This window comes from Parasteatoda tepidariorum, chromosome 1 (assembly GCF_982258835.1).
Source record: "Parasteatoda tepidariorum strain Cologne lab strain chromosome 1, Ptep-v5.0, whole genome shotgun sequence".
NCBI lineage: Eukaryota > Metazoa > Arthropoda > Arachnida > Araneae > Theridiidae > Parasteatoda > Parasteatoda tepidariorum.
This window is the reverse complement of record NC_141755.1, coordinates 79,781,314-79,797,223: the sequence shown is the minus strand read 5'-3', so window position 1 is coordinate 79,797,223 and position 15,910 is coordinate 79,781,314. Positions and strand designations below refer to the sequence as shown.

Below are 15,910 nucleotides of genomic sequence, written 5' to 3'. Positions count from 1 at the left end.
AAAACAACAACTTTACCCCTGTGTTACATTTACCAATATGTTACCATCGATGGCTCAGAGGATAAAGCGTTCGCCTTCCAATGAGGCAAACCGGGCTCGTATCCCAGTCGATGCGAATTCCGCATCTGGCTTGCACTGACCACAGTGCTGACGTGAAATATCCTCAGTGGTAGATGGATCATGGGTTAGAGTTCCCTTGCCATCAGGCTAACCGTGGGAGGTTCTCATGGCCTTCCTCTCCTTGTAACGCAAATGCGGGTAGGCTGCATCAAAAAGCCCTCCACGAAGGCAACTTTCTCCCAATACTCAATCTAGGAGTTCCCTTGTCTTCTGGATTAGGTTCAAAATTACAAGGCTATGGAAGTGAACATTAGTAGTCGTAAACCCATAAAATTGGGTCGAGTGTTCAGCGACGGTTACAAAACAAAACAAAATAAAATATGTTACCATAAGCATGGTGACAGATTGACAAAATATTAAAAAGTCAAATGGATATTGAAACAATAAATTAAATACAATTATGTTGGTAACAGAGGAGATAGTAAATAATGCATCCTCGTCTTATTAATGCTCGATGTTCTTAAAGTACAAGAGGTGTATTGACAATTTTAAAATATTGTATGATATAGAATACATTTTTAGCAACTCAACAGAAAATTAATTATGGCAATAGAGTGAAAGTAACAGAGTGAAAAAAAATTCTGGGTCAGCGTTAAACTCTCTATTTATTATTCAAAAGTAAATTAAAAACTATGTATTAAATAAGCTGTGCTATATATTACATATCACACAATTTTCACTAGATTAACTAGAATTCTTTTAAATTAAAATCTGGTTCATTTCCTGTTAAAGTAGAGGCAAAGAAAGCTGGGACTCGTATCGTATCGCATTGGCATTGTTTTTAAAATATTAATTTCTACGCATCTGCATTTTCCTGAAAACACATTGTCGATTAATTTGAAGACTTAAAAATGTTATTTCGAACTTTATTTCAGTTATGATAGGTGAGGTATGCAAGTCTTTCAAAACTGATAATTTTATTAAGAATTCTGTGGCGTAATTTTGGAAATGCAACAATTTGGTGCTGCTATAAGCTTATTTTTGGTATTTTTAATGCAAAATATCTCATTTTCTCGTGTAATCTTCTTGTAACATTATTAATTCATTTTGTATTTACTAATATATAGCACCGCAAAATTTGAAAAGTTATACCCAGTAAAATCTTTGAAATTATGCTTAAATATTTACGTATACCAGGAAAAGAAACTGATAAAATTACCGTAAAGATACTTCAGGTAAAAAAAACAACATAATTTTGGTATAAAAACCAAAATATACGGAATATAAACCATTTATAAGGCCACGGTTTACCGGAAATTCTGGTTTTCAAAATTATTGTTCTTATTATAGCACATTTTGTAAAAATGCGAAACCTACAAGTAAATTTAACCAAACAAATAGTTTTTATGTCATGCTCAAAGGATCGTGAAAAAAAAATATTAAATTTTACCACATTTATCAAATTTTACAGCATATTATTAAATAACAACACTACATATATTTAGCATATACAGCATATTATTAAAAAAACGTTGAACAGCCGATCCAATTTTTTCGTGTTTACGACTACTAATGTTCAACTCCCTAGCCTTGTAATTTTGAACCCAATCCAGAAGGCAAGGGAACTCCTGGATCAAGTATTAGGGGAAATTTGCCTTCGTGGAGGACTTTTTGATGGAAATAACCTGTATTTGCGTTACATGAAGAGGAAAGTCACGAAAACCTTCCACGGTTAGTCCCACTGCAAGGGGACTCTAACCCATGATCCGTCTATCAGTAAGGATATTTTACGTTAGCACTGTGGACGGTGCAAGCCGAATGCGTAGTTCGTATCGACCAGACATCACGGGGATTCGAACCCGTTTCAAATCATTGGAAGGCGAACGCTCGATCCCTGAACCTCCATGGCTCTGCGTACATTGACTGAACTATATAGTACGATAATTTGAGATAGGATGCGAAGTGCAATAAACTTCTTATTAAATTATATTCCTATTCCATATTCGTAATTCACCACTGTGTAATGTAAATTTAATGATAATTATAGTATGATAATTATATTATGATAGTTTTATGATATTATAATTATAACTTAATTTTATGATGTTTCTGAACACTTTATGGAGCTATTTTTTTAAACAGAAAATTTAACCAAAAGTTTTTTTTCCCTTCAAATAATCGTGAAGAGAAATTTAAGAATGCACAAAAACATCGCATACAAAGACATCACATAAATAACACCATATAAAAAAATAAAGGCGAAAAAAAAAAAAAAGAAATGGAGCAGTTTTTAAAAAAAGGCAGTACCATTGTTTTTCAAGTTCTCGTTATATCGGGTCTCGTTATAAGCGAGTTCGAGTGTATTATATTTTGAAACGAACAAAATTTTCTTGAATTTTAAGTCATGTTTCAATCAAATGGTAAGAACATCGTCGTCTTAATCTTTACCTTGATAAATTACAAACACGCGACTTTAATAATTAAACAAACTTTCTCAACTAAATATTTCGAATGAACTATTTAATTACTTCGCAAGAAAAATAACTGAATATTCTCACATTAACTATTCCACTTCATTCCTTAACTTATTAACTTTGCAAGTCTTCGGAATAAAGCTAATATTTAAGAAAACCCGAATTCTGTGTACTTGACTTCTGGAATTTGCCTTAGTCAAATAGTACCGGATCTTAATGATTGATTAGAGAAAATTCCAAAAGGATTGTTTTGATAAACCCTGGTTTTAGGACTACATGTGGGAAACTTTAAACATAGACTTACAGGTGGGCGTACTAGGTGTCGCTGCTAAAACCCTACTCTAGTAAGCCGAAAGTCGATAACTCAAGCCGAAGTTCTCAGCATTCGAAATGCAAGCGCAGAACTCCGTTGAAATCTAGAAAAGAAGCCCAGCAGAAAACTTCGGAGAACTTGCGTCATTTGTTCTAAATTAATGGAAATGAAGAGTTTTACAGGAGTGGCTTTACGAACTGTTTTCTTATGCTTTGTCTGAAAAAAACATAAGGTGAGTTTAATCAGTTTTTTTGTTGTGTAATGATTATTTTTGTTTTGAATTTATTTGTTTGGAATGGTTTTTGATGCATTATTTTTGAATTTTATTAATCCTGTAATTTAATAAGTATGTTTAGTACCCTTCATAATTAAACAGAATTAAAAAAGAACTTTGTACATTAGACGGTCTTGTTTAAATAAGTTTGAATAAATTAGTTTGAACAAATATTTAACATAAGAATTTTTTTTTTACAATTTTATTAATACTTCAATTTAAGAACTATAATTAATTATTGTTCCTAATCAAATACAAATTATGAAACTATTGCTCTTTTGATGGTGTTTTTTTAATACATTTGAATAAATTTCTTTTAATGTTTTTATTTTATGTAATTATATTATTATTATAACTTACAAACAATATATAAGTATTAACTTTAAATAAATATAAATCATATATAATTTATTGGCAGTTATTTTTAAGCCAAAACTTTCATTTGCATGTCTATTTTCCTTAATTTTTTGCAAATGAAAAGAAAGTTCTTAAATAAATTAAAATATAAAAGCATTTATTTAGTATATAGTATATTTTATTAATATAAATTTAGTATGCATCATATAATATTTATGCTTTATATAACATATAACAGTGAACCGTATTAAAATGTTCGGGAAGGGAAATTTTGTGTATAGAATGATATTAATAATAAGTTGTTGATATGGTATCTACCAAAATTAAACAACGTTGGATAATCGGTTGATTTATTTTTGGTCATATTTAATAAAAAATAAAATCCTAAAGAATTTGAGATCTTGTAAAAATCAATAAAATAATCATATGTCTATATAATTGCATTGTGTATGCATTATGCGTGAAAATTTTAAATATGTTTGCTAGGCATATATAATCGGAAGCAAAATGTATTTGTTTTAAAGTTAAGTTCAATGTCTTATGTAATTTAGAATTATTTAAAACAAATATGCGCGTTTTTTTTACTGTGGATGACATAAAATTGAAAAGTAAATGATATTGATTGATTTATGTAGTGGTTTTTAGTAAAAAGAATATAGTGAAGTGAATATTCAAAAGTTAAAAGAGAGAAACGCGGTGACAAATAAAAAAAATTGACTCCAAGCACCTCTAATTTCCATTTAAACTCGATTATTCTAAGTGATTTTGCTGAAATTTATGTAGGTTATAAAGTTGCATCGTGAGTTTTAGGCAATGTGTGCGTGACTATCTGAAATATCTTCATAAATTTTAAACATGTTTTTGTTGACGCAAGTGCCTTTAAACTGTAATGATATTACTCCATTAACTTAAAAAAAACTTTAAAAAACAGCGCATTATAGAATTGTCGTCTATCAATATTTTACACTGAGAAAAAACTATGGTCAAAAATACCAGAATATGGTAAAACTCTCCATGTTTCTGGCTCTATGGGATCACCAAAAAGCTCGGTATTTTTTTTACCGAAGCGTTTTGGTAATGAATTTGGTAAAATTAAAAATAAAATATGAGATAAAATTTGATAATTTTATTATGATACCTTAGAGCAGGGGTCGCCAAACTTTTTTGATAATCGACCCCTATATAATTTTTCGAAATCTCCATCGACCCCCACAAAAGTAATTTTCTATTAATTAAAATAAAACTCTATTAGATACTGTGTACATTTATTTTATGATTTTGAACATTTAGTAAAGTAACAGTACATTGTGTAACAATAGTTTTATGAAAAATATATTAGTATTGAAATTTAAATACCTTATTATTAAATAATAAGTAATCATGCATAAGTAGATACAATAAGTACAGTAACTAAGGTGCTTCTTGATCAATGAGATGGATGTGCCTGGTGTTTTTTTTTGCAAGGTTCGTTATATAGGGTTCAAAATTGGTCAATTTTAATTTTCGTCAAAATTGGTCAATTTTGTAATTTTCTTTAAAAATATACAAAGTGTGCTATAGTTTTGTCGCGGGCTGTACGAATCCATATTATTAATGCTTACCTTCTTTTTTGTGCATTGATAATTAAAATTGATATCTAAACCAAACGAATGGTTTAATCGAAACAATAACTAATTATCCAAAACTATAAAAGTTTTAATAATGACACTGCAAATATTCAACACAGTTTTCAAAGATGGCTGAAACTGCATATGATATTTGCATTTGTAACGTCAATGCTCGTCACACGTGACATTTGGACAAGTGCACATATGCATATGACTTATAAACTGCCCTGAGTTCGTGCCACTGCGCGGTGGTACGTAAATACTTGTTTCACCCCAATAAATATACGTTTATTAATTTATGTTTCATAAAGAAACTTATATTGAGTCAATTATTAAAAAAAATTCACAAATTTTGCATACTTAATTAGGTATGTGTGATTTGCGTATTGAGAACTGTTTTTTTTCTCGATCCACAATCGACCCTTCCGATTCGGATCGACCCCCATTCGCCCCCCTGTCTCAGATCGACCCCCGCTTTTGTTAAATAGACCCCTGGGGGTCTATATAGACCACTTTGGCGACCTCTGCCTTAGAGGAAAGCTTAGAAACTATTTGTTTGGTTAAATTTCAGTTTTATGTATTTTATTAAATGTGTGGTAATAAGAAGTATCATTTTTAAAACGAGAATTTCCGCTAAACTCTTCCTATATAAATGGAAAAATTACTAAAAGAATGGTTAAAATACCGTATATTTTAGTTTTATTTAACAAAAGTATATTGTTCCTTTTCTTACCAGAAATGTCATAACTAAACAGTACGGTAATTTTCTCAGAATTATTTCTTCGTGTAAGAATTTTTTAGTATGAAAAATAGATATTCAAAATTCATAAAAATTTCTTCATTTTTGCCAAACATTTTTTTTCCGAGAGGGTATTTTATCAAATTTATTAACTATCTTCATTTCTTTAAAGATTAAATTTTTCTTTAAAAAAAAAGCATTAAGCTTAATGCTACATATCAATAATGGCGATTGTATAGGGAATGAAACTTAAATTTAAAAAAAGTGTTATTTTCAGGTTCATTTTCAGTTATTTTCAGGAAACGATGATGAGAAACCTAGTTGATATCCTCAAACGAATTAAAGTTAGTATATTTCATAATTTTACGAAATGTCCGCTCTGTTGCTCAGGGGAGAGAGCGCTTACCTTCCAATAATGGAACCCAGGTTCAAATCCCAGCGATGACTAGTCGATACGAATTCTACTTCCTGCTCACACTGACTGCTGACGAAAAAATATCCGATGAGGCAGACAGGTCACGGGTTATAATCCCTTTGCTATTGGGCTAATCGCAGAAAACTTTCGATGTTTTTCTCACCATGTAACGCGAATGTAGATTAATTCTGTCATAATTTCCTCCACGAAGACAAGTTTAGCCCAATTCTTGATCAAGCAGTTTCTTTGTCATCTGGGTTGAGTTCAAATCTACTAGGCCATGAAGATGAACATTGATAGTCGTAAACTCATAAGTGGCTCTGCTGTGCAATTCCGATTATAAAAAAAATTTCCTCTCTGGCAATTTTCCAGGAAATGGTTTTATTAAGAAGGAAGAAAATTCTGTGTATTTTAAGTATCCATCTATACCATCCTGTTATAATGTAAAATTGACTTAAAAAATTGATAAAAGATTTTTGAATAACTAACAGAATGTACTGAGCTAATATTGAAGTAATGAAAAGCAGTTTCGGTAAATATTTGGGAGATAGCATTTCGATACGATATCGTGATTTTGAGACAAATCATTCTCACTAATAACGAATTATAGCTCAAAAGTTACTAAATTGTTAAAATTTTGAGTCTTTTTCAGTGAGGTTGGCAATCTTTATCAATGAAGTGATGGGTCTTCTCATATTTTTTGTTATTTTTCATAACTATTTTTTTTATATATATGTATTTACGACAAAATTATGAAGTATTAACATAAGATTAATTAATAAAATATTTATAGAGGCAGTTTTTTTAAAAGCTATGGCTAAAACAAATTTAGTTAATTTATGACGTAGAAACTATAAATTTTTATTTTCCCTAGATTTTTGTAAGGAGCTAACGTAAAGTTTAAAGCTTTGATTTAAAAAAAAATCTTAAAATTATAAAAAGTTGTGCTGTTTATAACGTGTTTTGCGAATGAATTAAAGAAGAAAAAAAACAGTGAGTTAACGTTGGCTAACGATTTCTGTAATGCTTAAAGTCAAAATTCAAACTTCTGGTATCTAGAACATAAATTAACTCAACTTGTTTCCCCCTTTCTTTTGGCGGGTAGACTAACTACAATTTTTGGTGGGTAATGATATCTTTTAATGTATTACAGGGAAGTTTGTTTTTGAAGGCAAAAATCGCGATTTCTACGTCAAAAGTTAACTGAAACTGTTTTAACTATAACTTTATCGGTAGTTGGGTTAGTTCAATGTGGTTCAAATTTCAATTGTTCCAATTTTTATTAGTGGGTTCAAACTTCCAATTTAAAGAAAGAAAGCTAATTAAAAATCCATTTGGCCATAAGTTTTTTTGGTAGTTGGGTCAAAAAAAATTATTGTTGCCGTATCGATTTCGAACAGATGGGTAACGTTTCGAGTTAAAATGCAAAATTTGGTTTCCGGTTTCATACACCAGAGTTTTTTACTGCTCTCTGTACAAATATATTGCAACTTTCTTCTTCAGTTACATTTTTCAGTTACATTCAGTTAGCTTTTAAAAAGTGCTTAAAGGTGCTTATTTTCGATTTTTGATATTTAAAAGCCCTTAAAGGTGCTTTTTTCATTGAGTGTTTTTAAAAAGTGCTTAATTTTCCCTTTTCCTATCCCATGTTGATTTTTGCCACGAATTATGCAAAGAGGCACTGTTCGCCCTTCGCTTTACATGATTCAAAATTTTATGATTATTGACAATTGTCAAAAATTATGCTAAAAGTTATTTTTTTTGACATGATGGTTAAAACCGGATAAAACCGTCAATTGTCAAAAACTAGCCAACCCTACCTAATTATAATATTTCTTATAAAGTGCTTAAAAATATTTTTGAGTGCGTGAAAAGTGCTTAAAAGGTGCTAACTTTTTGTTGAAAAATTTGGCTACGCACCCTGTAATACTGCGCAAGCGCGAAGCAGTTAATTGCCAACAGAAGATTAGTTAGATTCATAATTAAGCAAATTAATTTTATAGTTAGGCAAAGAGACAGAATTTAAGCGACGAAAAGGTGTGCAAAATATCTCTTGTATTTGGCAAATTTCTGATAAGCATTGTTTGGCTATAGATTTCACTAAATGATACGATCGTTTTGAAAGTTCTTCTGTTATGGGACCAAAAACCTGAAAGAAAAAAAAACGCATAAGGCGAACACAAGTTGCACGTTTATTTTCAAAAACTGATTTTAGTGACTCTTTGTTTGCTCTTGTCGATGTCTATACCTTGTGGCAACTAGCGTCAAACTCTATATGGGCGCTTTGAAACATGTAGTAAGCTATTTACTATAATATGCCTCGTATTGTATTACTACAATGTACTTCATGCAACAAAACATGGACGTTCAAAATTCATGAAATTTTCTTCCTTATTGAAAAAAAATTGAGCGTTAGGTAACGCCCTATTGAAAATATTGAGGAAAATTGCATGCTTAGGGAAGTAAATTTAGTCACGAGCATTAAACTAAATTCAACATATATAACGACTAAAACAATTGCTTAGCCTACTCATATGAAAGAACACTTTTCATTAAAAGTCATGGGATAACATGGCCAAATAATAGTTAAAACTAATGAAATAAACTACTGAATCATCAAAAGCAAGGATATGGCAAACTAAAGTAAACCCATTACCCAGAAGTTTCTTATCCATAAGAATCAAACTACTAATCGAATTTCTTATTTCAATGCCAAGTAAAGTTGGCAGTAATTTTTTAACATTCTAACTAAAATTTTCTTAACAAAACCGTGCTAAAGGATGCAAATAAATCTCTATGTAGTTGAACAAAATATTTGTATTACCACATTTCATGAAGGACAGTAACTTTCTTTTTGACTGCAAGTTACTTTATCGACGTATTTTTTATTTAATGTAACATCTTAAAGAAGAACGGCGAGTTTCCTGGTAAGAAAGTTTTTCTTTACATTAAGTCTTGTTTATTATTACCAGGGGACTCAATCTTAACTTTTTACGTTCACAAATTCCCTCATTTTTTTCAGATTATTCCTCTCTTCGCTCATTCATTTGATACTTCTGTATTTTAAGTTAGTTTTGTAAAAATGATGATATTCATTTTAAAATGAAGTTCTAAAAATATGAAACATATTCATTCAGTTAAACGTTTTACTTTTACGCATTTCGGTACAGTTACATTTCGGGGACATTAAAATCTATTACCACAGGACTTACATTAGTATATCTGATATCTACTGTCACAATGCATATAATAGGGGGAGTAGGACAACATTGAATATCTTGATTAAATCTGAGAGTTTCTAGGTCGAAAGATTAGCTCCAACAGGTCTTGGAATCTTAGCTACGTGATTTTTACCTCGCTTTCTCCTAACTATTACCATCATTAACTGAACAGCACTGGCATCATCAATAATAGTTTGGGGATTCTTTACGGCCTTAAAGGAACGGAAGAATACACGCATTTTTCTCCTGTTACGTTCCTACGCAAATCATTTTGTAAATTTTAAATAAATCTGAAAATGCAACAGAAATTATACTAAATTAAATAATTATTTAAAGGATATCACACTAGAAAGACATAACTTCAATCTTCAGTTATGATATTTGAACAAGCATGTCTAAACGTAAATTGGAGCTTAGATTTGATGTTGGTGTTTTTATAGTAGATGTTGTTATTTTGTAGATATATATTTTTTTAATTAGATGTTGTTTTGGTTTTCATTTTTATGACATTTCATGACTAGGACTCTATTGATATTTCACGTTTTCCATTCTTTGCTGCCACAACGAAAAATAAATGTCGTCGAAATACATGTATTATTTTCAACAATCCACAAACATATGCATTAGTATTTTATTTAATATTGAGTTGTGTAATTTCATTAACAGGAGTAGTCAATCCCAATTTTAATTAAATATTCAAAAATTTTTTAAAATGCTTATAGTATCTGTCTTTAGATCAAACTTTTCAATTAGGTATAATAATTTTGAAAATAGTACAAACATTTTATTCTTCCTTAATATCATTTTAATGACAAATTTGTGTTTATGTTTATTTAAATGTATGTTTATGTTTAGTTAAATTTGTGTTTATTTATTTTAAGTGTTTATGTTTTCCTTACATAAATTTAATGTCAAATTCTTTAGAATCATCAAAAACGTATATAACATTTATATTTTTTATATATATTTCTCCTGTCAAATTTTTGAATTTCATTATAAACGTACAACCGTTAAATATTTTTTTAAATATAATTTTTCATGTCAAATATTTGAACGTAACAATCGAAGTATAGATGTCAATGATTCCTTTTAATCTTTTTCACATCAAAATTTCTCTTTTTAATGAAATTTGATCAGTATATTTGCTGTAGAAAATAAATTAAAAAAGACTTCTTATTAAATTAAAAATTCTTGCCATTTCATACATATCAATTTCTTATCATTAAGGCCAGGATGTTTTGGATTCCTAAGCTTTTTTGGGAGAGTTTTTGAAATTTTGGGACATTTTATTTTATTTTAGGGCATCTTTTAAGATTCTTTTTCGTTTAATTTTAGAGCAATTTTGTAAAATTTTTCGAAGTACTAACTCGCTTTTCATGCATATTCATGCATATTTCATGCATATTAAATCATGCATATGCATATTCATGCATATTTTCATGCATATTCGCTTTCAAATATTTTGATTAATGTTGACGAAATAGATAAAGTAAATCCCTCGGAAATTTTCCAATTATTTTATCAAATGGTATAAAACACAACAATTCACTTTCATTCCATTTCAAATTTGAGGAAAATTATTGTTGAAAAATTTCACAAAACTAACATATCAAACTCTAATGAAAATTACATTTCTATTTTCTAAGATACGTTTTAATGTGTTGTATAAAATTAAAAAAAGAAATTATGTTTCTGACTGAAATGATAATTTGATTTCATGAAATTTTTTTTATTTACAGTACCTGACCAAATTATTAGGCGTACTGTAAGATTCTACATAAAATCTTAATTATCAGGTGATACTATACAGCAATATTGTTTTTACACGGCTGAAACCGGTTTATACTTGTTTATGTTCGTGTATCAATCGGTTAACATTGTAATGTAATATGTTAAAAATAAATACATATAGGAGGCCATATATGGCAGTACTTTTACTTTCGTTACTTGTACCGTCGGTACAAGTAAAATGTACGTACTTTTACTTGTACTTCGTTACTTTTTAAATTTAGTACTTTTACTTGTACTTTCGTTACTTTTTTAGTGAAAAAGTACAAGTACTTGCAACGGAAATGTCGAATGAAATCGTTACTTTTTTCAAAAACTCGGTAAGCTTTCTAAAAGAAAAAAAAAATAATTAAAAAAAAATGCTTATATTTTTTTAATTGCATCTTGTACCTTGCATTTTAATTGTACCTTGCATCAAATTTAATTGGTTGGAAGAAAAAGCTAGGGAGGAGACTACAAAAAAATTGGAAAGAATTGTCCAAGCTGAACACTCTGCTATAACTAATAACGTAACAGAAAAAAAAAACAGGGATTTTAAATTTTCAAAAGCTGAAAACATCATGCCAATCACCAGCGACAGAAGAGTTTATGGCATACATGAGCTCAAATGTCGAAACGGAAAGCATATCTTATACTATAATACGAGGAATGGTTGCCAAGTCGAAAATTGCCCCAGAATTAATAAACTCCGGTAAACTTGGGGGTCTGGGGTTTTTGGCCACGAGGAATCGATTGGCGCCGGTTTTGAAGCGCTACGGTCGAGCAGTTCGGAGTTACAGATAGGATATTTTCAAACTTTATTAGTTCGCCATAATGGCTATAGATACTTTTCTCCACTCTTATAAATGTATGCTAATGCGAACCTTACAATTGAAATATTAATTTTCGACAACTTAAACCAATAATATACGAAGGAATTAATAATTTAATTGTAAGGTTCGCATTAGTTTACATTTATCAAAGTGGAGAAAAGTTTAACTTTTGTGTTAAAATCACCGTCAACAAAGTCCGACATTTCAACATTCGTCAGATTTCAAACTACATTTTCAACATGCAGAACGCACCTCTACATGAAGTTCTTCAAGGAGCCAGAATTTTGGAACAACAAGCGATCAACTCAATTCTACCCGCAAATGGACAACTAGAAGATACCGTCATTGTCAGAATGCTTCTCCATTACGCCGAACAAGCTTACCCGACCGTCAAAGTTGCCGTACTTCACCCTGAATTTGTCGCACGCTTCTACGTTACAACAGCGGATGGCGCTTATGAAGGAATGGCTCTTCTCAACGATATCAGCGACCAGAACAAGGCTTCCAACTATCTATACGGCGTTCTTCAACAAGGATTCGACGTGCTACTCATTCCCATTCACAAGAGAGCTCTAATGGATAGAGGCGAGCACTGGATGCTAGGAATTTACGAAGCAAGCTATGGAGAACGTCAACTATTAGTCTGCGATCCAGTCGACAACCCGCTGCCCATCGATGCTGTTTTGAGAAAAATACTGCGACACGTTTTGAATACCGTTGTTACGAATGAAAAGCTGAAAGGATGCATCGTGAAACCTCGCAACGCTTACAACCACCAAGATGACGCGTCTTCCTGCGGAGTTTACATCGTCTTTTATGCTCGACAATACCTTTCTCATCGACGCCTTTTCCTGGACAAGAATTTTCAAGAAGCGGATGAACGGAAGCAAATTTACGAATTCGTTGTGAACAGTGTCTTTAATTGTATAATTTTTTGTTATCAATTACATTTTATTTCCTATGACTTTTCAAACTTTACCTTTGTATAGAATAGTTCCCTTTCCAAACTTTGTTTAGGTAGTTTACAATGGTGCACTTTAACCGGTTATCTTTTCACCAATGGTTTCACAAATTTCCTTATGGCATGTATTGTTTTGATAAATCACAATTGAAAATTTAAATCTTCGAGTTAGCTTCGATACCTGTTTTCTCCGAGCGGAGCTCGGTCACCCGCTGGTTATGTTTATGCTGTTATAGGTTTATAATATGTTTCTTATGTATGTATTTATGTTTGGTTTTTCTAAATAAATTTGTCAAAAATATTGAACTTCAACACGCTTCAATCTTTACACTGCTCACTTTGTACCATTTCTTTAATTGTATAATTTTTTGTTATCAATTACATTTTATTTCCTATGACTTTTCAAACTTTTCCTTTGTATAGAATAGTTCCCTTTCCAAACTTTGTTTAGATAGTTTACAATGGTGCACTTTAACCGGTTATCTTTTCACCAATGGTTTCACAAATTTTCTTATGGCATGTATTGTTTTGATAAATCACAATTGAAAATTTAAATCTTCGAGTTAGCTTCGATACCTGTTTTCTCCGAGCGGAGCTCGGTCACCCGCTGGTCAATTTTGAAACGATATCCAATCGTAAAAAAATTATATGTGAAATATAAGTACCTTCTAGGGCTCCCGTGGAGCGCTTATTCAGCGTGGCTAAGCACATTCTGAGAAATTCTTGCAGCAGACTCAGTGACACCACTTTCGAAATGCAATTATTTTGCAAAATGAATAAAAATATTAATTAGCAAGATGTTTTCATTCATTTTCAAGTTTTATGCATTTATTTAACACATTTTAAATAAAAAAATGTTGGATTTTGTTATTACATTTTTCAATTTTCTTTTTGAACTCACTAATAGTACATTTTTGTTTTAATACATTTTTTACAAAGTAAATTTTTACCTAGTACATTTTTTACTAAAATTATGTTTATGCCAGCCTTGTCAAACAACTCCCAGTCAAATCTCTAAGAACTTCAGAACTATTTGTGCTATTGAAAACTATTATAATTACTATTTTAACTCTTGAAAGCTCGAAGATGTTAATTTAGCCGCTGATACTGAAATTCGTTTACAAATTTTAATTATTCCGTTAGGCAGAAATGTTCGGAAAATTATTTTCGCACATGACTTCAGCATTAGTCATTGTTACGAATAAAACTGTAGACTGTTCTGTTTCAACTTATACTGCACATTCAATTATTTTTTACTAGCTCAAAGATCACAAAGCTATCTGAAACCCCGAGTTTGCTTTGTTTATGTTTGTGCTTTTAAACTGCGTTTCTATAGAGTGAAAAAATTTTAAATCAATGATAATTTAAATAAATAAAAATAATAAACTAAAAATAAAAAAATCAATAGATAGAATTTCTTTTTCGCACAAATCCAAAAAAAGGTTGATATTAAAATTAGATTATACGATTATATTATAAAATTATATTATAATATTCTTCCGAATTTGAAAAGGAATTAATGTCCATAACTTTCGAAATTAAAAATAATTAAATAAATAACAACAATTTTGCAAAAGCATTAAAGAACATAAGAATATTATTCAATAAAGCTGTATAGTATCACCTGATAATTAAGATTCTATGTAAAATCTTAATTATCCAGGAACTTAATTATCCAGGAACTTGTTAATCCAGGAACTGTAAGAGGCATTTTAGGTCATGATAGTTCAGATTCTATTATCATACGTAAAAAATTTCTAAATCAAAATACAAACAACTTAGTTTCGAATTATCCGATTCCAGTTATATTTCCCGAAAGCGCATTTAAGCATATGGTTAACAATAGATAACTCCTTAAATGCGATATAGAAGCTTCATTAACGCGATAGCTATTAATAACACTTCATCACTGTGAACTGTTCCAATTAGTCCTGAATACATTAGTATGCAATTTTCGAAGCAAGCGTTGGAATTCCGAAACTGTATCTAATAGCTAGAATAAATGCTTTTACACTTATCAGTGAGAACTACGATAATTAGGTTGCTAAGATGCTGAGAATATTCAGAACTTCTCCGCCTCGCACATGGTTGCCATTTATTGTGCTTCGCATGGGAAATATAGAACTTTTATATAGACTACTTAGAATGAGTGACTAAGCTAAAGTGTACTATTGATATATTTTCTATACTCTCAATATATATCAGTATTTTACAAATAAAGAGCTTATTGGAAATCTCTTGTCCCTTAAAGTGTCAATTAAAGTTTAAAATCAATTAAAATAATTTAGAATGTCAATTAAGGATTCAAGTGATATTTTCGAAAAAAATTGAGATATTTTGATCGATATAACTTTTAGAGTGACTACCTATAACGAGTGGTGGAACAACGGTTTATTATGGATATATTTTCTATACTCTCAATATATTTTAATATTTTTCAAATAAAGAGCTTATTGGAAATCTCTTGTCCCTTAAAGTGTCAATTAAAGTTTTAAATCAAGTAAAATCATTTAGAATGTCAATTAAGGATTTCAGTGATATTTTTGAAAAAAATTAAGATATTTTGATCGATATAACTTTTAGAGTGACTACATATAACGAGTGGTGGAACAAGGGTGGTGGAATCTATTGATATATATTCTATACTCTCAATTTATATCAATATTTTACAAATAAAGAGCTTATTGGAAATCTCTTGTCCCTTAAAGTGTCAATTAAAGTTTTAAATCAAGTAAAATCATTTAGAATGTCAATTAAGGATTTCAGTGATATTTTTGAAAAAAATTGAGATATTTTGATCGATATAACTTTTAGAGTGACTACATATAACGAGTGGTGGAACAAGGGTGGTGGAATCTATTGATATATATTCTATACTCTCAATTTATA

General features: G+C 30.2%; 1 protein-coding gene across 1 annotated transcript in view; it reads left to right on the top strand.

The window, feature by feature from the left end:
• The first annotated feature begins 2,886 nt into the window (after positions 1–2,886).
• The window catches only part of LOC107453545 (orexin receptor type 2-like), a 102,068-nt gene continuing 89,044 nt past the window's right edge, over positions 2,887–15,910 (top strand). The window contains exon 1 of the mRNA XM_043048897.3: positions 2,887–3,079. The gene's annotated coding sequence lies outside the window, so the exon portion shown is untranslated. The remainder of the gene's footprint in view (positions 3,080–15,910) is intronic.